Consider the following 23,858-nt stretch of genomic DNA (forward strand, 5'->3'; position numbering starts at 1 on the left):
TATAGCCACTCTCCAGACAGAAATCTCAAGACCAAATTAGACGAAAAATACAACTCTATGTGTGTGTGTATGTATGTGTGTAACAGTACATTCTATTATATATATATTTATAAAATAGTATAGCAGACTAGCATATGAATTACATGATAATATTGTAGGAATTATATCATCGTATAGGAATTAAGAGTAGAGCAAGGTTATTTACAACATTGCTTTAAATCTAGAACATCTCTGAAATTTGAGGGTATGGAAGTGCAATTGCTATCACGAGGCCCACCTCCATAAATTTGCTGTGTTGCTGGTATTGTTTAACTGAAATGAGAATGATATAAAACAACTGATGGAGTTCAGGACACACTACCCCAAAATATGGCACCTTGGCATTGGAGACAACAGCAGAGGCAGAAAGCTCACTCTGGTCTTTCCCACCCTCCTGCTCCCATAAAGCAGGCCATAACACCAGGTTGAACTTCTACAGTAGGTCATAAGACCTTCCTGTGAAAGGCACCAACTCTGTAGGTGGAAGAAAGAAATGTCTTTATCTCTGAAGATGCGGGCAAATAGGTCTTGCTGTTCCCTCCAGTTTACTACCATTAGATCGTATTCCCTTTGTCCAAACATCCTGCACAACTCTGCAGTCTTCATCAAACCTAAACATAGAAAATACAAAGCTTCCCTATTTCTTTGGGTCTTCCTTTCCTTAAGAAGGCTCCCGTGTCATGTGAAACATATTAAATACATTAGTATGTTTATCTCTTGTCTCTGTCTTTTGTTACAGGGATCTCAGGCATGAACCTGAGATGAGAGAGAAAAGACATCTTTTCTCCCTGCAAAGTAACCCTCTCAGGGAGGACCATATTGTCTAGGTTAGAGCTTTGATGCTGACATGGTAGAAGAGTTGCAGCAGTGTAAATATATATTTGTCTATATGGGTACCTTTATCTTCGACAAAAATGGAATCATAGTATACATATTTTGGTGATACCAGTTAATTGTAGATTGAATCTATGTTATGTGTCCTCCATACCTCTTAGGACAGATTGTGTTATTATTACATAAAGACCTACTACATTTTTGTTGGTGGCTGCATATGACAATATAGGAATTGTCCTAATTTATTCCAGTGGTTTCTAATTAACGGACATCTATGTTACTTTCTATCTTTATCACAAACAATGTTGCAATAAATAATCACATACATACATCATTTCACACACGAATGACATAGAAGACAAAATCCTCCTACTGGCACATACCATTTTTACAGATATTGCCAAATTGCTTCCCATAAAAATGTCATGGTACTATATTTGTCTTTTTAAAAAAAATCTACATTTATTGATAATTTAATGTGTAATTAAATTATCTACTTTTTAGTGTCTGATTTTAATTATCTACATGTAGTTTATCTTTTTTCCTCTAATCTCCTGATTCGGATATAAAATATTTGCAGATTCCCATGAACATGCACAGAATTCAAAGATATAGCCTGTTAAGTAACTAATAGGAAGACATCCCATATTATTGTTTGAGGATAGAACCATAAGCTTTAACAGCCAGCCACGGGATTTGTGTTCTATTAGGAAAGTATGACCAGGTTATGTGCCTCCTAGGGAGTATCTGCAGGCGGTTTCGTCAATATTCTTTAAACACTGTGGTGGCAGAATGCATTATTGGCTGAAATTCTTCATCTCTTTTAGTAACTTGGAGCTTGCCCCTGTGACTTGCTAGGTAGTTCCTCTCACTAAAGGTGAAGTTGGCCATTGTATTGGCTTGGGTGGAAGTGACAGTGTGCCAGTTCTGAACCTCAACCTTAAGAGAAGCTGCATACTTTTGCATCTTCTCACCACAAGAAGAGTTTATTGAGGGTACTTGCTGCCCCTTTAATCTGAACCTCAGAATAAATACACATTGAATAGAGCTGTTCCAACCTAACTGTAGACTTGCGGTACGAAGCAAAAACAGCCAGGTGCCACAGATCGGGGCTGAACTGCCCTACTCATGAGCAAAATAAATGCTTTTGTTAATTAGCACTGAGCTTTTGGTGATTATTTGTTACATAACAATAGCTGACTGTTGCAATTGTGCTAGATCAGTTTTTCACCATATGGATAAACAGAAAATGGACATTCCAAAGTTTTACCCTATAGACTATGGCAATGATAATTTTAGCTTGTAAAGTTTTAAAAGCAAGTTTACCAAGCACCCATTTTGATCATAAAAATATATTAAGTACCTAATAGAATGTCTATTGTTGAACAATGTAATTTCTCGGTGAAGGCTTGAATAAAACAATAGTAGCAACTAGTGGTAAAGGTAAGCCAGGTATTACAGTAGGCGCATTACATTAATGTTCTTATTTAACTTTCATCAGTTATGCAAGGTAGATGGTAATAAAATGCAAACTCCTGTCAGTGAATGTTGGCCAACTGAGAGAGTTAACTTGCAAATTCCCTTTTCAGTTACAAAATCTTTACCTGGTCTTCTCCATTCTATTATTAACTAAAGAGGCTTGGAATGAAATTGGCATAACTCTCTGAGGTTTGGAAAGCATACTTGTCAGGTCACATTGTCTAGGGAAATAAGACTTAGTACCTCCACTTCCTCTTGCAAAAACTTTGGGCTTATGACAACTTTTCGTAGTTTTCTTAATTTGTTATTCTTGTGACCTCTTAGTGTTACAGTGATTTATTGTAGTGACTAGAACCGAAGATGTTCAGTCTCTTTTACTTACCTGAATGAAAAGCAAAGTCATATTACTTTGCGGCTTCAATGGACCTATTCATTTCAAGTAGTCAATTTTTCCTCTTTCTGCATCATTGAAAAACATGGACACATTCTTCTATAAATCATTCTACCAAGCGAAGGAGTTTATTTCTCATACTATGATTCTGGGCTGTCATTGTCATATGCTTTAACTAAAAGAAAATGTAGTAGAAGTAGAGTTATGTGACTTCCAGACCAGATCTTAAAAGGTCTTTGGATTTCTGCCTTTGTTCTCTGGGAATGCTGCCCTGAGGCTGACATTGTAAGGCAGCCAGTTTACCTTTCTGAAGATGAGAGGTTACTTGGAAGAGAACCAACATGTCCCAACGGATAGCCCCATCACCAACTGTCAAGTGTGTGCTGGAGGCCATCTTGGACCTCCCAGCAGTATGGCAAGGCAAAAACAGCAGAAGAGCACCCAGACAACTCCCAGAATCATGGGAAATAGGAAATGATTGTTGTTTGAAGCCACTAAGTTTTGGGGTGATTGATTGATTACAGAACAAAATATATAATTCATACTTTTTCTTATTTCTTGTAGCATAGTGAAAAGCATCACGTAATTTGGGAAAATGTAGTTAACTAAAGAGAACAAGCAGGGAGTTCTATGCAGATGGATCATACAGCTTTACTTCACAAACAGGAAAGGGGAATAGTGTGGAAAGTCTTATTGCAGATAAGAAGACATGAGGGACTCTTCAGGTCAGGTAGGTGGCCAATGAGTTGTAGGGAGACAGCTCTGCCATGGTGCCCTGGTGGCTTTGCACCTTAGAAAGATCCACATAACCATGTGGGAAAGCTTTGAATAACAGTCTGACCTATGCCTTGGAGAATCTTCCCTATCACCTTCCTGGATCGTGAGAGCATGTAGGCTTGTAATGAGGACATTTCTCACTCACTTCCCTAGCTACAAGGGAAACTGACATTGAGATTTTCTCATTGCCTCCCAAGTTCAGATGAACTGTGAGGCTTTCTGCCTCACCCTTTTTAGACAGAGTTGCTGGATAGAACTGGATAAAACAGATAGAACTGCTTAGTTACAATCTAGAATTCCCTCCTTGGCAACAGAGTGTACCACGACTCATTTCGCTATCATTCTGCCCTTTTGTTTCAGTGTCATTCTTTTTGGTGTGTGGAACAAGGACCAAGGAAATCTGGTGCCTTTGCTACTTTTTCTTTGCTGTCTATGGAAGCAATAAACAGTGGAAAGCTAAAATGGGCTTATTGTGCCTTACTGACCAAATGTGTGAGGCTTTGGACTTGGCCTTAGCCTTGCCTGCTGTGTGCTTGACACAAGTTAGTAATCAAATTTTAAAAACCTGTCATTAAGAATTTTAAAAAGAAAAACCATAACTCTATAGTTAAGGTGGGAAGAAGATTCAAATATTTTCTAAAATCAGAATAAGTAGATTAGATTTTCCCTTATTTAACCTTCTTTAAACCGTAGAGAATATTATATGACAGCTATAGCAGAGAAAATAGAATAATTGCAAAATTAAATAGAAATTACTGTATATGTTTTGTTGATCGATTTAAAGTAATTTCCTTATGATTTACATAAGCTCTTTATACAGTAAAGACACTTTCTTGTCACATTTGTTGACAATGTATTGTTCTGGTTTAATGTGGAGGCTTTCAAATATCTACATTTCCACATTTTTATATAGCCAGATCCATGAATCTTTTCATTCAACATTTTCTTCATCTTTTAATTTCAGAAAGCTCTCGCTACTCCAGAGTCTTAATAAATCTCTCCTTTTTTATCTTATGACTTAAAAATATTTAGTTCTTAATTCTCCTGGAATTCATTTTGGTAGATAGTGCAAGTGCAGCCTCTTAAGTTTTTTTTTTCTAACTAGCTAATGAATTTTCCTAACACCATCTGTCTCTTAAAACTTAACTGCTCTGTTGCACTTTTAAAAGTTTTTAAAATTTATTTTCAGATTTATATATAGTATAATTTATCTTTTTGACATGCAATTCTATAAGGAATATGTTTTTTCTACAAAAAAAAACCTGATTCTCAGAAGTACACAAATATACCTCTGATATTAAGGTCTTTAGGGAAGTATACGGAATTTAGAGAAACTTTAGTGAAAATTCATATTCCAAGAAGGTTTATAAAACTTAATCAGTTTTCTTTTTTACATTCTCTCCATCACCCATGAATTAGATAGAATACTTAAAAGGTGGAATACTTAAAAGGTGGAATGCTTAAAAATTGAACATCAGAGGGAATAAGAAGAAAAGCAAAGGATCTGAATTATAAGTAAGTTAACTAAAGGGTGGTAATCAAATAGTACCTATGAACACATCCTTTGTGCAAAACCAGAATTTTGTCCACTCTGGTCCGATAGAGCACTACTTTTGCTCTATAACATTAAGAGATCCCAGCTCTTAATACTATCACATTGGCAATTAAGGGGCTAATTAAGTCAGGAGGACAGAGCCCTCATGAGGGCTTAGCATAAGGGATTAGCAACCTTACAAAAGGGCTGGAAGATATTAGCTAGGCCCCCTTCCCACTCCTTGCTGCTTTTTCCTTCTGGTATGTGAGGACACAGCAACAAGGTGCCATCTTGGAAGTAGAAATCTGCCACCAGACACCAAATCTGTTGGTGCCTTGATCTTGGACTTCCTAGCCTCCAGAACGCTGAGAAAATAAATTTCTGTTGTTTATAATTACTTAGTTTAAGATATTATAACATTTAGTCCACTTGAGCTGGGCGTAGTGGCTCATGCCTATAATCCCAACACTTTGAGAGGTCAAGGTGGGTGGATCATTTGAGGTCAGGAGTTCAAGACCAGCCTGGCCAACATGGCCAACATAGAGGCCAACGCCTCTACCAAAAATACAAAAAAATTAGCCAGGCACGGTGGCACATGCCTGTAGTCCCAGCTACTCAGGAGGCTGAGGCAGGAGAATCGCTTGAACCTGGGAGATGGAGGTTGCAGTGAGCCAAGATCTTGCCATGTCACTCCAGCCTGGGTGACAAAGTGAGACTCTGTCTCAAAACAAAAACAAAAACAAAAAACAAAGCAAAACTAAACAAAAAACCATTTAGTCCATTTGCAACACAAATGGACTAAGACATAGGTCATTAAAGAAATTTACATCTGCCTAGAACTTTAAGAAGAAAATAGGTAATCATTTGCTAAGATGGCCTAGATTAATGAGCCAAACCTTTCCGTTCATAGCTGCTAAAACAGAGTGTGAGAGTACCCAGGTTCATAAACACTTCTGAACCCAACTGCAAGTTCAGGCAGTCCCCAAGACCATTTTCAAGGTCAACAATTCACTAGAACTCACAGAACTCATTCAGAGCTGTTGTCGTACTCACAATTATGGTTTATTACAATGAAAGGATACAGATTAAAATCAGCCAAAGGAAGGAGTGCCTCGGGAAGAGTCCAGGAGAGTTCCATGGGCAGCGTTTCCAATTGTCCTCCCTGTGGAGTCTTGGACAGCACTAACTTCTGCTGGGAATGATGTGTGACAATATACGTGAGTATTGCTAAACAGGGAAGCTTACTCAAGCCTTGATGTCCACACTTTCTAGTAGGGCTTGGTCACTGCTTTATTCTCCAGTCCCACCAGATGTAACACTGATATTGCATGGCCTCAAGACCCCACCATACCATACATCACATTGTTAGACTATCCAGTGTTGCCCAATGTCCCCAGGTAAACAAAGATACTCTTATCTGGCAGGACACTACAAGGACTCAGATCATCTCCTGGGAGCTGAGGGCAAAAGACCAGCCCTCTCTCTGGCTGAGGTTAATTCTTTGCTTTTACAAATTTGTAAATCATACACAAGTATTATATACAAGTATAGAATGCACATTAAGAAACACATAAAGTTGAATTTGTTAATGGAATATATACAATGTTAAATAAAAATGCAGTTTTGATATTTCTCCCTGTGTTCCCATGCATCGTTTTGTGCCCTCTGTGGAGTGGGTACACATTACTTCACATGTTATTAGTCATTACTGTGTCTGAGCCTAAAGCTAGAGAAAATGAATTTATGTCTTTTCCACATTTATAAACTTGGGTTTTACAAAAATAAACTTGTTTATGATTACAATGGAGTTTGTTCAAAAATGAGATTTGTCAGCAATATTGAATCATATGAACCAAATTGCTGCAAATAAAAGTAGAAAGAGTAGTAGATCTAGGACCAGAAAGACTACGCTTCCTCCCACCGTGTCACAAAGAGCACTTCTGTGCCTCAGTTATCTTATCAGTAAAATGGGAACAATAAACATAGTGCTTAATATAGGTCAGCTGTTGTTATTATCCAATGTGTATCTTTAAAAAGAAATCAAGGTTGATAATGTGGAGAGATGGATCTTTTCTTGGAGTAGTTAGATTTGGAAAATTCAGTAAAGGGTAGGTGAAAAAAATTGATACATTAAACACTAAACCCAACAAAGAAAGGTTTATCACCTTAAGAAAATTCTTAAATTTGTGCTAATAATGTACTAAACGGTGCTAAAATATTAACTTGAACAGCTGGTACTAAAAAGGAGGCAATAATTTACTGAACAGTTTTAAAGAAAATAAGCACAAGGAAAGCTAAACTGGCTCAGTGTACCCATGTTAAAAGTATTATTAATATTTAAAAAATATTGCTTAGAGGACAGGCACTGGTGGCTTATGCCTGTAATCCCAGGACTTTGGGAGGCCAAGGCAGGTGGATCACTGAGGCCAGGAGTTGGAGATCAGCCTGGCCAACATAGGTCAAACCTTGTCTCTGCTAAAAATACAAAAAGTAGCTGGGCGTGGTCATGGTGGTCTGTGCTTATGTCAGCTATTCTAGAGGGTGAAGCATGAAAATGGCTTGAACTCAGGAGGCAGAGGTTGCAGTGAGCTGAGATCATGCCATTGCACTCCAGCCTGGGTGACAGAGCAAGAATCTGTCTCAAAAAAAAAAAAAATATATATATATATATATATGCACACACACATATAAACACACACACAGATATATACATATATATACACACACAGCTTAGAAAAAAGATGCAAGTTAAGCACAATAAAATGACAAAGAATTGTGGAAGAAAAATGACGTTATCAGTAGTTAACTGTGAATTTCTCCGGGTCTCAATTTCCTCATCTGTAGAATGAGGTGATACAAAGAAAAAATCTATAAAATTAATTCTGCTAGAAAAATTATGCTACTACAGGAATTTGATCTTCAATAACGGGATACATATATACTCAGTAGCTGAGAAATAAGATGTACTTTTTCTGTAGTTTTACTTCCCTTAAGTGAAAACAGATAGCATCATTAATAAAAAGCTGACATAAGATTTTTCAATCAATGAAGAAACAATTGGAAAAATTAAGAACTAGAAAAAAAGTTAGTCATTTTCTCTGAATCTGGCTAATATTATGAGTACTTGTAATATGGTGGTAGCTTTGGAGAAATTAGAACAATTAAGAACAAAGCAAATTAAAAACGGCTGTTTTTGTTTTTTTCATAAAAGAAATAAAACTTTAGATGTAAGAATACAAAGGCATAGTCTTGGAATGGAATAAGTAATGGAATAAGAAGGAGTTCTGGAAATTCGCAAAAAGATTTCAAAGGAAATGGATTGCATGCAAAAGAGAGATTATGAAATCGGTGGCAATGGTAAATTGACTCAATTCTAAAGACGTAATCCCGGAACCAGAGGAGTCAATGTTGAACAATGTTGAAACATACTGACTTGGCTTACAAACATATTGCAAATGAAGTGGATATTTTCTAGAACCTCACAATATCGTAGTCATTTCTGGAAATGAAAAGTCTTAGAAATATGAGTGAAACTAGAGAAATATAAAAAGAGACAATAAAGTGATAAAATCCTAAAGCATATAAAAAAAGTGAGAAAGAACTAAATTCATAGAGCCTGGAAAAGCAGCAAATAAAGAAAGAAGGAAAGAAGAGTCTAGGACTGTCAGCACATTGGCAGCAATTAAGAAAAACACGTTGGCAATAACAGAAAGACAGAAAAAATGAAATTGAGTTTAGGGAAATTCAGCTTCCCTAAACTCAGTTTATAATGAATGGTGTACTAGATTACAATAGTTTGCTGTAACTAAAAATATATGCATTACCTAAGCCTCCTTGGCAAGTAGCCTCCTGGTATGAGGAATCAAGGATCTCTGAGTTTCTGTTTTGTCTTATTTTTTATTTCCAGAATAAAAAGTAGATATAAATTAAACATAGACTGGATTAGATCTTAAATTATATCCGACAAATTACCACAAGATACTGTCCCAAAACAGAACTGATTTTATAGCAAGGCTATTTTTCAGAGAACTCTGAGGACAGAGATTCCATAGCCTTCTTTGGTAAACTGTTCCGATATTAAATGACTTCTACTGTCAAAAATTATCTTCATGTCTTAGGAGACTTGCTTTGATTATAGGTTAAGATGGAAATCTTAGTCCATTTTTCCTGCATTCTCAAATTGAGCAGTCTGAATATTTTTTAAACTTCTCTCGATGACTCAGAGTCTTCCCAAAGCACAAATCATAAATATACAACTCAAAAATGAATGCTCACAAAGTGACTCTGCCCCTGTAACCAATACCCAGGATCAGGAATAGAAACCTGTCAGCATCCCAGAGCCTTCCTTACTCTCCTGGCCATTCACACTTCTTCCATCTTCCTGAAAGATAACCACTAAACTGAATTCTAACACTTTGGTTAAGACATGCTCATTTTTGAAATTTGCAAACATGGTCATCAGCATGCTTGCTATTTTAAATAACATTTTAAAATTAAGATTATATATACTTCTTATAACAAAAAATTTGCTACTTTAAAATGTACATGTTGGCTGGGTGTGGTGGCTCACACTTGTAATCCCAGAGCTTTGGGAAACCGAGGTAGATGGACTAGTTCAAGACCAGCCTGGCCAACATAATGAAACCCCAGTCTCTACTAAAAATGCACAAATTAGCTGGGGATGGTGGTGCACACCTATAATCCCAGCTACAGGGGAGGCTGAGGCCAGAGAATTGCTTGAACCTGGACGGCAGAGGTTGCAGTGAGCTAGGATCACACCACTGTACTCCAACCTGGGCCAGAGTGAGATTCTGTCTCAAAAAAAAAAAAAACTAAAAAGTACATGTCAGTGGTTTTTAGTACATTCACTATGTTATGCAGACATCACCACTACCTAATTCTAGATGAATACTTTATAGGGTTCCTATAATCCCTAAATGAAACCCTGAATCTATTAGCAGTTAGTATGTTCTCTTTTTTGTTTGGCTTCTTTTGCTCAGCCTTATGCTCGTGAGATCCATATGGTGTGTTTAGTAGCCAATGTGTTTTAAATCAAGCCTAAGGAGCAAAGTACAGGTTTTTCTGATTAATTTTGGTTCCAAATATAAGACTAGTGGTTTTTTTTTTTTACCCTGGCCACACCCTAGTACCAATCAGAGAGAGTTAAAACACACTGGTGTGTAGGCCCCATCCAGAAAAAGAAATGAAAACCTGGGCTATAAAAGGGGTAGGCGGGGGCATTCGTAGCTCTCCAAGTGATTCTATTGTGTAGCTGGAGTTAAGAACTACTACAAAAAACTTAACTGATGAGAAGATAATTAATTAAAAAGACAGCTTTTAGGTCTGGGAATCTGCATTTTGACAAGTGGGCCATGTATTTCTCATAAGGCAGTTTTAGAAATACTACAGGAAGCCAATGATTAGTTGCAGGAAAATAAATGACTTCAACAGAAGTTTCTATCGCTTTCAAACAAGAAAACACTAATGTTAGTTTAAAACATTTTGAATCAATTAACAAGAAACTATTTTAATATATGATTAAATTAGGTGGTGCGGTTCAAATGTACTACATCTGTTTCACTTCTTTTAATTTGATGTTTAGCCCAAAGTGGAAACCTATCGGGAAGTAGCCTTTCCCACCTCCTGCACTGAGGTTAACACAGGAAACAGGTCTACTTTTTTTAGACATCAAACCAGGGCTCAATATTGTCAACAGGCTGGGAACTTCCCAATTTGCTTTCATTTATAGTAGACAGTGTACAAAGACTCTTCTTCACTTCACCAGATAAACACACTGGGAAATTTTAAAAATACAACTGCCAAGAAAAATGGCAAAATGAATGGAAAAGGAAAAAAACTTCAGAAAAGGAAAAGAAACCTCAAAATAGTCTGAAATAGACTTCAGTAAATATTATAGCATAAAAGTAACAGCTTTACATAATGATAGATAAGAAGGTTTTATTAGAGGCTAGAATTCTCAGTCTGCTCTTGGGATGTATTCCCATCATCTGTTCCTTTTGGAAATAACTGTTACATGCCTGGGGTAAGGATGGTTCTTTCCTGTACAGAGTACTTTCTTTTTTTTTTTTTTTTGGGACAGAGCTTCACTCTTGTTACCCAGGCTGGAGTGCAATGGCGCGATCTCGGCTCACCGCAACATCCGCCTCCTGGGTTCAGGCAATTCTCCTGCCTCAGCCTCCTGAGTAGCTGGGATTACAGGCACGCACCACCATGCCCAGCTAATGTTTTGTATTTTTAGTAGAGACGGGGTTTCACCGTGTTGACCAGGATGGTCTCGATCTCTTGACCTCGTGATCCACCCGCCTCGGCCTCCCAAAGTGCCGGGATTACAGGCTTGAGCCACCGCGCCCGGCCCAGAGTACTTTCTAAATTATCAGCTCTTAATAATGTATCATTTGCTTTACTTAGGGTATCTTCTGTAACTGATGTGTTCTTCTGAACCATTACATGATTACAGATATGACCCAGTAATTTTTTTGCCTTTTTAACTTACTACTCACAGAAAACTAGGTTCTATTTTTAGTACATTAATTTCAGTACATTAGGTACTGCTACAGTCTGAACACACTAATGTATTTTTAAAACAAATTTATAATTTTATTAGAATAATCTTTTAGACTTACAGAAAAATTGCAAAAATAGCCCAGGTAATTCCAATATACCCAGTACATGGCTGCTTTGTGCTGCTCTAACAGAATACCACAGCTTAGGTCATTTAGAAAGAAAAGAAACTTATTCTTTCACAGCTCTGGAGGCTGACAAGTCCAAGATCAAGGTGTTGGCATCTGATGAGGACCTTCTTGCTGTGTCCTCACATGAAGAAAGGCAGAAGGCTAAAATGGGACACACTCTGTGTCCTTACATGGCAGAAGAGAAGAGAGAACCCACTCGTAAAAGCCCTTTTCATAGAAATATTAATCCATTCATGAGGGTTTTGCCATCATGACCCAAACATCTTCCATTAGGGCCTGTCTCCCAAACTCACTGCATTGGAGAATACAATTCCAATACATTTATTTTAGGGTACACATTTAGACCATAACACCCCTCATCTATTTTTCCCTTATTAACCTCTTACATTAGTATAGTATACTTGTCACCATTAATTAACCAGTATTGATACATAATTATTAAGTAGAATCCATACTTTATTCTGATTTTCTGAGTTATTACTTAATGTCCCTTTTTTGTTCCACAATCCCATCCAAGGCACCATATTAACGTTAGTCCTTCTATCTCCTTGGCTGTGGCCATTTCTCAGAATTTCCTTGTTTTTGATGACATTGACAGTTTTGAGCAGTACTGGCCAGGTATTTTTAAGAATGTTGCACACTAATAAACTTTTAAAGATATCTAATGTATTCCTATATTCGATTAGTACACAAGACAAATTTGACTTAAAATAATTCTAGTATGTAGGAAACTTGGCTTAAGATAATTCTGGAAGAAAAAAAAAGTTTCAGAGATGGTTTAAACTATTAAAATCAAGCCAAATAGACTGAACAACTGGTCTTAGTTTTTCCAGAGATACTAGATAGAATCATTATGACTAGTAGTTGGAATTGGCATTTCAAAAACTTGAAACGACTTTCCAAATTGAACAGAAATTGAAGTTATTTATATTTTTATGAGTTCTAATCTTTGCTGTTTTAAAATAGTCATAAAGTTAATATTATCTTGGGTTCTGTTTTAATTTATCACTGTTTATAAACATTTTTATGTGTTGAAGTAAAATACATACTTGACATTAAAAATACTATACCAAGGCCGGGCGCGGTGGCTCAAGCCTGTAATCCCAGCACTTTGGGAGGCCGAGGCAGGTGGATCACGAGGTCAAGAGATCGAGACCATCCTGGTCAACATGGTGAAACCCCGTCTCTACTAAAAATACAAAAAATTAACTGGACATGGTGGCACGTGCCTGTAATCCCAGCTACTCAGGAGGCTGAGGCAGGAGAATTGCCTGAACCCAGGAGGCGGAGGTTGCGGTGAGCCGAGATCGCGCCATTGCACTCCAGCCTGGGTAACAAGAGCGAAACTCCGTCTCAAAAAAAAAAAAAAAATACTGTACCATACTCATTTCATCATATTAATATATCTTATTTGTCTAAATGTCCCCCATTGTGGATTATTTGGGTTGTTTTCATTTTAAATAATATTCCTATAAACATTTTTGTATAAGAACTATAAACATTTTTTAAGGCCAGGCTCGGTGGCTCACGCCTGTAATCCAAGCACTTTGGAGGCCAAGGTGGGCGGATCACCTGAGGTCAGGAGTTCAAGACCAGCCTGACCAACATGGTGAAACCCCATCTTAAAAAAAAAAAAAAGAACTATAAATATGTTTGTATAAGAACAATTTAAAATTGAACCCATTTTATTTTTTCCAGCAATGTATATAAATGCATGCTTTTCCACTTGCTCACTACCACTGAGTTTTATCGTTTGTGTGTTTTCTACTGTAACTAGGATGTAATGCTGCTGTAAAGTGCTCTATACTGTTCCTATGTAGCAAAGTTGTGCATTTTTCCATAATTTCTTGTGTAAATTGATTTTCTTTATTATTAAATGGAATTTAAATGCAAACCTTATAGATAAAAGTAGATGCCTAGTATGCCTTGTAAGTCAAAACAGGTGTCATTTTTTTGAAAACAGGAGTTTGTGGTGGAGGGTGAGGCTAAGAACAGCTCTTTTGAGACTAGGGATTATTTTAATTAAGGAAGAGGGAAGGAGAAGAGAAAAGAAAATAAGGTATAAAAGCAAAAAAGGAGGGTATAATGAGGATACAGTCAACGGTCACCACTCCACATTTTGAAAGTTGTTACCTCTGTAACTTACTAAAATTTTTAATAAAGTAAAAAACCCAAGAAGTGCTTGATACAAATGGTGGATTGTTTGTAGCCACTAAGATTAGGGAAATAAAGGATGATGAAGGCAAAAAAACTGCCAATAAAACACTGAAGGCAAAGAGAAGCAAAAAAGGAATGGGGTGTGTGTGTGTGTGTGTGTGTGTGTGTGTGTGTGTGTGTGTGTGTGTGTGTGTATGTGACAGAGAGACAGAGAAAGAGAGAGAGAGAGGCGCACAGTAAAATTTTGAGGAGGGCAGTTATTAGATATAAGGTTTGGGTCAGGTATAACCTGGGTTCAGGGAGAACTCAGTTGAAACATATTTATATATATAAAATAGTAAGTTTTTTATGGTGTGTCATTTAGTTCTTCCTGTCATTTGAAGATGTTTTTATTCTTGTAATATGGAAATATGTATTTTACATTTAATAACCTATTTTTAAAAAATAGGCACTAATCTATCTCCCCATCCACAAAAGGGATAAATATGTTATTCTGGTTTCTTCAAGTATTACATTATGCAGTCTGGTTTCTGGTAGATTCATATTTTATATTCTACTTTTGAACCCATCGTAATTTACTGATATGGCTCTAGTGACAATAGATCTAAGTTAATAAGTCAGTATAATGGCTTGAATCAATAATTGGCCAATTTTTAAATCCCCCACCTTTTTTTTTTTTTTTTTTGAAATAGTTTCCTTCTGTTGCACAGGCTGGAATGCAGTGGCACAAACACAGCTCACTGCAGCCTTGCCTTCCTGGGCTCAAGCAACCCCCTTGCCTCAGCCTCCCGACTAGCTGGGACTACAGGTGTGACCTACCACACCTGGCTAATGTTAAAACTTTTTGTAGAAATGGGGTCTGCCTATAGTGCCCAGGCTGGTCCCAAACTTTTGGGCTCAAGTGATCCTCCTTCCTTGGCCTCCCAAAGTGCTGGGATTACAGGCATGAGTCACTGTGCCCAGTCCTATGTTATGAACATAGCATAATAAATTTTTGGTAATAAATTTTATTTACTTAATATTACATAAACTTTATGTTATATATATTTTACTAAGTAATTATGTAAATTTTATGTTGTTACATAAATTTATCATAACATTTATGATCTTAAACACTTTTAAGTGTACAATTCAGTAGCATTACCTACATCCACACTTGTATCCATAATAAATTGTAAAGCCTGGCCTTACCACTATAATATTTTAAGAAGCAATTATTTGTCGTATTTCCCCCTTTCAAATGGGTTTCACTATCACTCAAAATCTGTCAGGGATATAATTTAGCAATGGGAATCATAGAATTTTTTTTTTTTTTTTATTTTTTTTTTTGAGAGGAGGTTTTCCTTTTTTTTCCCAGGCTGGGGGGCAATGGCGCGATCTCGGCTCACCGCAACCTCCGCCTCCTGGGTTCAGGCAATTCTCCTGCCTCAGCCTCCTGAGTAGCTGGGATTACAGGCACGCGCCACCATGCCCAGCTAATTTTTTGTATTTTTAGTAGAGACGGGGTTTCACCATGTTGACCAGGATGGTCTCGATCTGTTGACCTCGTGATCCACCCGCCTCGGCCTCCCAAAGTGCTGGGATTACAGGCTTGAGCCACCGCGCCCGGCCGGGAATCATAGAATTTAGTGTTAAAAAGTATAACAGCAGTGATCTTGTTCAACTTTGTCATTTACATATGAGATAACAGGCCAAGAGAAAATGAATCATTTTCCCAAGTCACCTTTATAGTTAACAGCAGAGCCGGGACTCTGACCCTGGCCTATGCTGACTAGCTCCAAACATATAGTAATAAAAAAGAAACTGCCCAAAGAGTTCTTGTTACTTTTAATGCCTTTACTTACAGATTTATGCTTTAAAATCCACAAAATAAAAGATTATTGTATAATAAGCTGCAGGTCAAAATTTTCAAAGGGCACAGGAGTGGAAGTTTGCCATCTACAGGTCAAAAGAAAGAAGACATCTTTAGATTTTCTTTTCTGTTTTTAAATGGTACTTTAAGTTCTGGCATACATGTGCAGATCTTGCAGGATTGTTGCATAGGTACACACATGCCATGGTGGTTCACTGTCTCCATCCCCCCGTCACCTACATCAGGCATTTCTCCCAGTGTTATCCCTCCCCAACATCCCCACCCCCTGCTGTCCCTCCCCTAGCGCCCCACCCCCAAACATACCCCAGTGTATGATGTTGCCCTCCCTGTGCTCATGTGTTCTCATTGTTCAACACCTGCGTATGAGAACACCTGGTGTTTGGTTTTCTGTTCTTGTGTCAGTTTGCTGAGAGTGATGGTTTCTAGATTTATCCATGTCCCTACAAAGGACACGAACTCATCATTTTTTATGGCTACCTAGTATTCTATGGTATATATGGACCACATTTTCCTTCTCCAGTCTATCATCGATGGGCATTTGTGTTGGTTCCAGGTCTTTGCTATTGTAAACAGTGTTGCAGTGAACATATGTGTGCATGTATCTTTATAATGGAACAATGTATAATCTGTTGGATATATACCCAGTAATGGGATTGCTGGGTCAAATGGAATTTCCATTTCTAGGTCCTTGAGGAATCGTCATACTGTCTTCCACAGTGTGGAAGCTGGAACTGACTTAAATGTCTGATAGGATATTGGTTGAATAAATTATAGGCCGGGCGCGGTGGCTCAAGCCTGTAATCCCAGCACTGTGGGAGGCCAAGGCGGGTGGATCACGAGGTCAAGAGATCGAGACCATCCTGGTCAACATGGTGAAACCCCGTCTCTACTAAAAATACAAAAAATTAGCTGGGCATGGTGGTGCGTGCCTGTAATCCCAGCTACTCAGGAGGCTGAGGCAGGAGAATTGCTTGAACCCAGGAGGCGGAGGTTGCAGTGAGCCGAGATCGCGCCATTGCACTCCAGCCTGGGTAACAAGAGCGAAACTCCGTCTCAAAAAAAAAAAAAAAAAAAAAAATTATAGTAGGTCCTGGAATAATGTGATATCACTGAAATTATTTTACTGAACTCTAATAATATTAGGGGAATTTCTTGATATCTTAATTGACAGAAATAGATTATATGGCCACGAGTTTAGCATGACCCTACTTTGAATTGTAAAAAAACACATCTACATCCACACACATTGAAGCAGCCTTGGAAAGCCATATCCCAAATATTAATAATGGTAACCTTGGTGTGTGGGGAAAATAAAACAAAAAGTTCCTCTAGAAATGTTCTTGAAGAATAATGGAAAGAATTAAAGGAAGAATGTGTTCCAAAATAACAGGATGGCAGTGTGAATAGGTGAAGAGGAAAAGGCAACCCGTAAAGACAAAAAAAAAAAAAAAAAAATGAGACCTGACTACGACTCAGTCAGTAAAAGTACTTCGGAAGAATGCACGTGCCAGTACATGCAATAAAATTGGTCGAAGATAAAGTCAGATGCAAAGTAAGAGCTTCTACAACATGATCTAGGAGCCTGGAAGTAAACCATAAATAGCATGGGCAATTTGGGATGGCTGCCGCTTGCAAAATGTGGATTTTGTTATCCCAAGAGTCAATCTAAAACAGTGAATACATTTTCTAGTCTAATTAAAGATCTAAACTGTTTAAAAAGCTCTACAATAATATATGACTAAGTGGCCACGGGTGAAAACTCATTTAAAAATAACAAAGAAACTAGATTTTGAAAGAAAAGGATCCATTGAAAAGTATTTCAAAGCTTTTAAACCCATTACATTTTTTAAATTTCAGGGTTTTTTTTACTTATAGAAGGTAGAGCTAATCAAAATCAATTTTTCCCTTTTTATTGAATATACGCTCTTAGATTACTTTATCAAAGCAGAGTTCATATTCTGCCACATGCAGAATTTGCTCATGGAGAAGTCTTCAGGCTTTTTGATCATGTGCCCCAACATACGCATGTTTAGCTATAAATTAAATGCATCTGTCCCAACAAACTAATAAAATATGTAAATTAAATAACATAAAAAGAAAACTATAGAATAAATTTAAAATAAATAGAAGTAGAAAATCTAATATATTTCTTCTGCATCTCAATGGCCCTCTTCAGAGACCACTGGACATCAACCGTCTTGAGCCACCTGCCCAACTGTACTTTTTTTTTTTTTTTTTTTTTTTTTTGAGACGGAGTTTCACTCATGTTACCCAGGCTGGAGTGCAATGGCGCCATCTCGGCTCACCGCAACCTCCGCCTCCTGGGTTCAGGCAATTCTCCTGCCTCAGCCTCCTGAGTAGCTGGGATTACAGGCACGCACCACCATGCCCAGCTGATTTTTTGTAGTTTTAGTAGAGACGGGGTTTCACCATGTTGACTAAGATGGTCTCGATCTCTTGACCTCGTGATCCATCCGCCTCCGCCTCCCAAAGTGCTGGGATTACAGCCTTGAGCTACCGCGCCCGGCCCCAACTGTACTTTTAACTGGCTTGGGTAAGACACTTAACTTCTGTGCAAGATACTTAACTTTAGGCAGGAGACTTAATGTCTATGCCTCAGCTCGTCTGTAAATTTAAGACAATAGAAGAGCCTGCGTCATAGAACTGCTGTGAAGATGAAGGCACTGTGCCTGTAAGATGCTCCCCGTCATGTCTGGCATAATGATAGCTATGGTGGACACGTTGCATGGAGCAATCCTTCTTTAGATGATTGCTCCATTCAAGCCAATTTATCTGGTATTTTAGGAATTCAAGTTGTTTCATATAAAATAATATGTGAAGATTTTCTGTATTTCCTTTTTCTTTCTTATTTCTGTGTCCTTTTCCTACATCGTCCTTCCCAGGCTGGAGCGAACCACATGATTTTTCATATTTTGCAGAGCTGCAACTGTGCATTTCCTTCTGAGCATGTGGTTTCACAGTTTCCCCAGGAAAAAGAGTAATTACTTTGTATATAAAGATCATCTCTTCATATTCTACTTAAAAAATAGCAAAAATGATCAATCCTGGCTGCATATTATAATCATCTGGGAGATACCCACGCCCCAGAGCTTCCGATTTAATTTGTTCAAAAGTTCCCCAGGTGATACCAAAGTGTAGCCATGGGTTGAGGGCCACTGAGCAAGAGAAAAATCATCCCTTTATGTCAGTGGTTCTCAGCCCAGGCTGTATATTACAATCACCTGGGGAGTTTTAAAAATATACCACTGCTTGGTATATTTTACCTTGACCTCAGACTAATGAAATCAACATCTGCCAATGTAGTCAGGGCATAAGTAGTTCTTAAAAGCTACCGAGACAATTCTGTGAAGCCAGGACTGAGAACTACTACTTTATGTAGACACAATACTAAGGCAAAGCAGGCGGCAATCACACTAAAAACTTGACAGCAGGATTTGTAACAGATGACAAACTGTACTTCAGGGGAGGCTGACTGAAGGGTGGTGACTGTATAATCATTTGCTTCTGACTCTTGAGCTTCCCTAGCTTGGGTTAGAACTGGCAAACCCATGTGGGAGAGAGTAGCCCTGCTACTGTATGGCCATGGCCCACTGGAGTCCAATAACCCTTTTAAAGAGTAAGGCACTATCCCAAATTTACTATTATTATTTGTCATTATTTTCCTCAACTTCCTGTATTCTTATCTCCTCCAGCTACCTTGAGAAGTGATATACATCTTGCCTAGTACTTTGTTTTCCAATTGCCCTAATCTTCCAAGTAGGTATGCAAGCCCTTTTTGTTCATGGGGCATTATTTCTAATCACTATAAAGAGGGAAGGTGGTGGTTGGAAGAGGCAAAGGAGAATCACAAAATATAAAGCTAGGAAAGGAACAGAAATCTCACAAAATTGTTGTGCATGACTTACTTCCCTAGATACTTGCATGTGGTTAATATTGAGTTACGTTTATTATAACATGTATGTGATTTAAATCTCAAAGCTGCTTTAAGAGTATAATTTACAGATAAAAGGAAACAGAGTAAGAGAAATTAAGTGGGCCAGGCTTGATGGCTCATGCCTGTAATTCCAGCATTTTGGGAGACAGAAGCAGGCAGATCACCTGAGGTCAGGAGTTCGAGACTGGCCTAGCCAACATGGAAAAACCCTGCCTCTACTAAAGAATACAAAAATTACCCGGGGGTGGTAGTGTTCATCTGTAATCCCAGTTACTTAGGAGGCTGAGGAGAATCGCTTGAACCTGGGAGGCAGAGGGTGCAGTGAGCAGAGATCGCGCCACTGCACTCCAGCTTGGGAGACAGTGAAACTCTGTCTCAAAAAAAAAAAATATATATATATATATAGACAGAAAGTACGTGACTTGCCCAACGTCACAAAAAGGTAAAGGGAGAATTTGAGCAAAGGTCTGTTAATTGTAAGTCCAGTGTTTATTTGACCACAAGTGCATCTTGAAAGCTGATAACCTTCCTGTCATCATTATTTCATCAGGAAAGGGAGCTGTCTCAGTCCATTTTCTGTTGCTTATAATAGAATTTCAGAAACTGTGTAATTTATAAGGAAAAAAAATATTTCTTACAGTTATGGAGGCTGAAAAGTCCAAAATCAAGGAGCCATATCTGGTGAGGGCATTCTTGCTGGTGGGGACTCTCTGCAGAGTCCTGAGGGAGTGCAGGGCATCACATGGTGAAGGGGAAGAGCTCTCTAGCTCAGATTTCTCTTCCTCATCTTGTAATGCCATCAGTCCTACTCCTGTGATAGCCCATTAATCCATTAGCCCATTTATCCATGAATGGATTAATCCATTTATGAGACACAACCCTCATAACCCAATCACCTCTTAAAGGCCCCGCCTCTCCATACTGCCCCACTGAAGATTAAATTTCAACATGAGTTCTGGAGGGGACAAATATTCAAACCATAAGAGGAGTAACTTTAATTAGTTGGTCCATGGTTGGTCCATTAGTTGGGGACATCTGTTGGCCCCAGACTCTGGAGATAAGGCTATGCATCTGGGGGTGGGGGTTAAAGATTATTATCATGAAGTGGGTAAATATAGTTATTAGAGGTGTCATTTTAGGAGAGAAGATGTCTCCCAAATAAAAGAAGTAAGTTGTTATCTTTCAAGGGGGTGGGTAGGGTTTTGTGAAAGGAAAATAAATCTTTGGGGCCCAAAATCCCGTAGATAAAGGGAAAAGTCAAGCTGGGAACTGCTTAGGGCAAACCCGTCTCCCATTCTATTCAAAGTTGCCCTCTGCTCACTGAGATAAATGCATATCTGATTGCCTCATTTGGAGCGGCTAATCAGAAACTCAAAAGAATACAACCATTTGTCTCTTATCTACCTTTGACCTGGAAGCTCCCTCCTCACTTTGAGTTGTCCCTCCTTTGCCACCTTTCTGAATTGAACCAATCAATATACATCTTACACATATTGATTGATGTCTCATGTCTCCCTAAAATGTATAAAACCAAGCCGTGCCCCTACAACCTTGGGCACATATCATCAGGACCTCCTGAAGCTGTGTCACAGATGCGCGTCCTCAACCTTGGCAAAATAAACTTTCTAAATTAACTGAGACCTGTCTCAGATTTTCAGGGTTCACAGTTTGCAGTCTCCAGCGGGCAAGTATGAAATATGATTGAGTAAAAAAGCAGTGTGTATTTAATTATCTTAGTTTCTGAATAAAGGAAAGAATATACAACAGAGGTAGTGAGCGAAGATCTAGCCTTCCTGGTTATCAGTGCTCCTGAAGAGCATGTCTGACTAGCAGCTGTATCAGAGGAGTCTCTTGGCTTCAGTTTCAGCCTCAACAATCTTCCTAGCTTCCCAGAGAGACTTTCTTACATTGGAGAAGAACATTCTTGGCTTAGTTCCTATGAGTATTCTGGTCTTTTGGGTAGTTATGTTACAAATATAAATATGAAATTAGCATCTTCTCTGTGAGTTTGGTTTGCATGAGTTAGTTCTGATGATGATGATCTTCTGCTGTTCAGACAAAGAAATGATCATATGAACTTTGCCAGGGGATGCCAGTGTCTAAGCACTACCACCCTGTGGGACCCTTGACTCCTTTGACCCACCATTGCCTTTCCCTCAGTAAAGTGAGCCTTTAGAGTAGAACAATGGCATGAACTTGTGAGCCAAGAACTGCACCTAAACTTTATGGCTTTGAAATCCAGAGGGTGACTCTAATGTTTGATTGGTCCATCTTTTACATAGGAAAGTACTTCTTTGAAAGGTTAGACATTTAAGTAAACATTTTAAACAAAATATGGTATAATGCAGATCTCTGTTACGGAATTTAAGGAGAGTTTGTGACAGAGGAAATTCCTCTACTGTGTTCCTGGGATTGAAATTTACCTCCATTACTGCATTTTATGTGGAGTCTATTTGTTCCTTTATTACTTGTAATTTAGTCCAAAGTGTTTCTTGGCACCATTCCCCCACAATTCTTTTCTGAGTTGTGTGAGTTCCCATTTCATAACCTGTTGTTTACCCTCTAATTTCTGATATCTTCATTTCGAGCTTGTGCTATTCTTTCAAAAGCTTCAATCTAGATGGCTTAACTCATTTACAAATATTAATTGTCATCAGCTGTGTGGCTGCATTTTTTTTCTGGTGAGTTTTTGTTGAGTTTTCAGTGTCTGTTTGAATATTATTTGGTCTATGTGCTATGGATTGAATGTTTTGTCCTCTCCCAAAATTTGTGTGTTGAAATTTTAATCCCTAATGCAACAGTGTTGGGAGGTGTTAATGAATTAATGCTGTCATAAAAAAGGCTTGCTAGAGTGGGTTTGCTATTTCTTGCTCTTCCACTATGTGAAGATGCAGTAAGGCCTGTGCAAGACACTGACGGCTTGATCTTGGACTTCCCAGCTGATAGAAATGTGAGATAATAAATTTCTGTTCTTTATAAATATTTAGTCTGTGGTATTCTGTTACTGCAGCACAAAAGAACCAAGATAGTCTGTTTTAATCTTTTTTCCTTTTCTTTCTTTTTTTGTGGGTACATGATAGGTATATATATTTGTGGGGTACATGAAATGTTTTGATACAGGCATATCATGTGAAATAATCATGTCATGGAGAATGGGGTATCCATTTCCTAAAGCATTTATCCTTTGTGTTACAAACAATCCAATTACACTTTTAGTTATTTTAATATGTGCAATTATTATTGAATAGTCAACCTGTTCTGTAACCAAATAGTATGTCTTATTCATTCTTTCTGTTTTTTTTGTACCCATTAACCACCTCCACCTCCCTATTACACTTCCCAGCCTCTGGTAACAATTCTTCTACTCTCTATGTCCATGAGCTCAATTTCTTTTTCTTTCTTTCTTTTTTTTTTTTTTTTTTGAGATGGAGTTTCGCTTTTGTTACCCAGGCTGGAGTACAATGGTGTGATCTCGGCTCACCACAACCTCCGCCTCCTGGGTTCAGGCAATTCTCCTGCCTCAACCTCCTGAGTAGCTGGAATTACAGGCACGCATCACCATGCTCAGCTAATTTTTGTATTTTTAGTAGAGACGGGGTTTCACCATGTTGACCAGGATGGTCTCGATCACTTGACCTCGTGATCCACCCGCCTCGGCCTCCCAAAGTGCTGGGATTACAGGCTTGAGTCACCAAGCCCAGCTCAATTTCTTAAAAAAATTTTAGATATTACAAATAAGTGACAACATGCAATGTTTATCCTTCTGTGCCTGGCCTATTTTACTGAATATAACGATCTTTGGTTCAATCCATGTTGTTGCAAATGACAGGGTCTCATTCTTTTTTATGGCCAAATAGTACTCCATTGTGTATACGTACCATTTTTTCTTTATCCATTCATCTGTTGATGGACGTTTAGGTTGCTTCCAAATTTTAGCTGTTGTGAACAGTGCTGCAACAAACATGGGGGTGCAGATACCTCTTTGATATACTCATGTGCTTTCTTTTGGGTATATACCCAGCAATGGGATTGCTGGATTATGTAACAGCTCTATTTTTAGTTTTTTGAGGAATCTCCAAACTGTTTTCCATAGTGGTTGTAATAAT

The sequence above is a fragment of the Sapajus apella genome, unplaced genomic scaffold (genome assembly GCF_009761245.1).
Source record: "Sapajus apella isolate SASKATOON/1434 unplaced genomic scaffold, GSC_monkey_1.0 scaffold27, whole genome shotgun sequence".
Classification (NCBI taxonomy): Eukaryota; Metazoa; Chordata; class Mammalia; order Primates; family Cebidae; genus Sapajus; species Sapajus apella.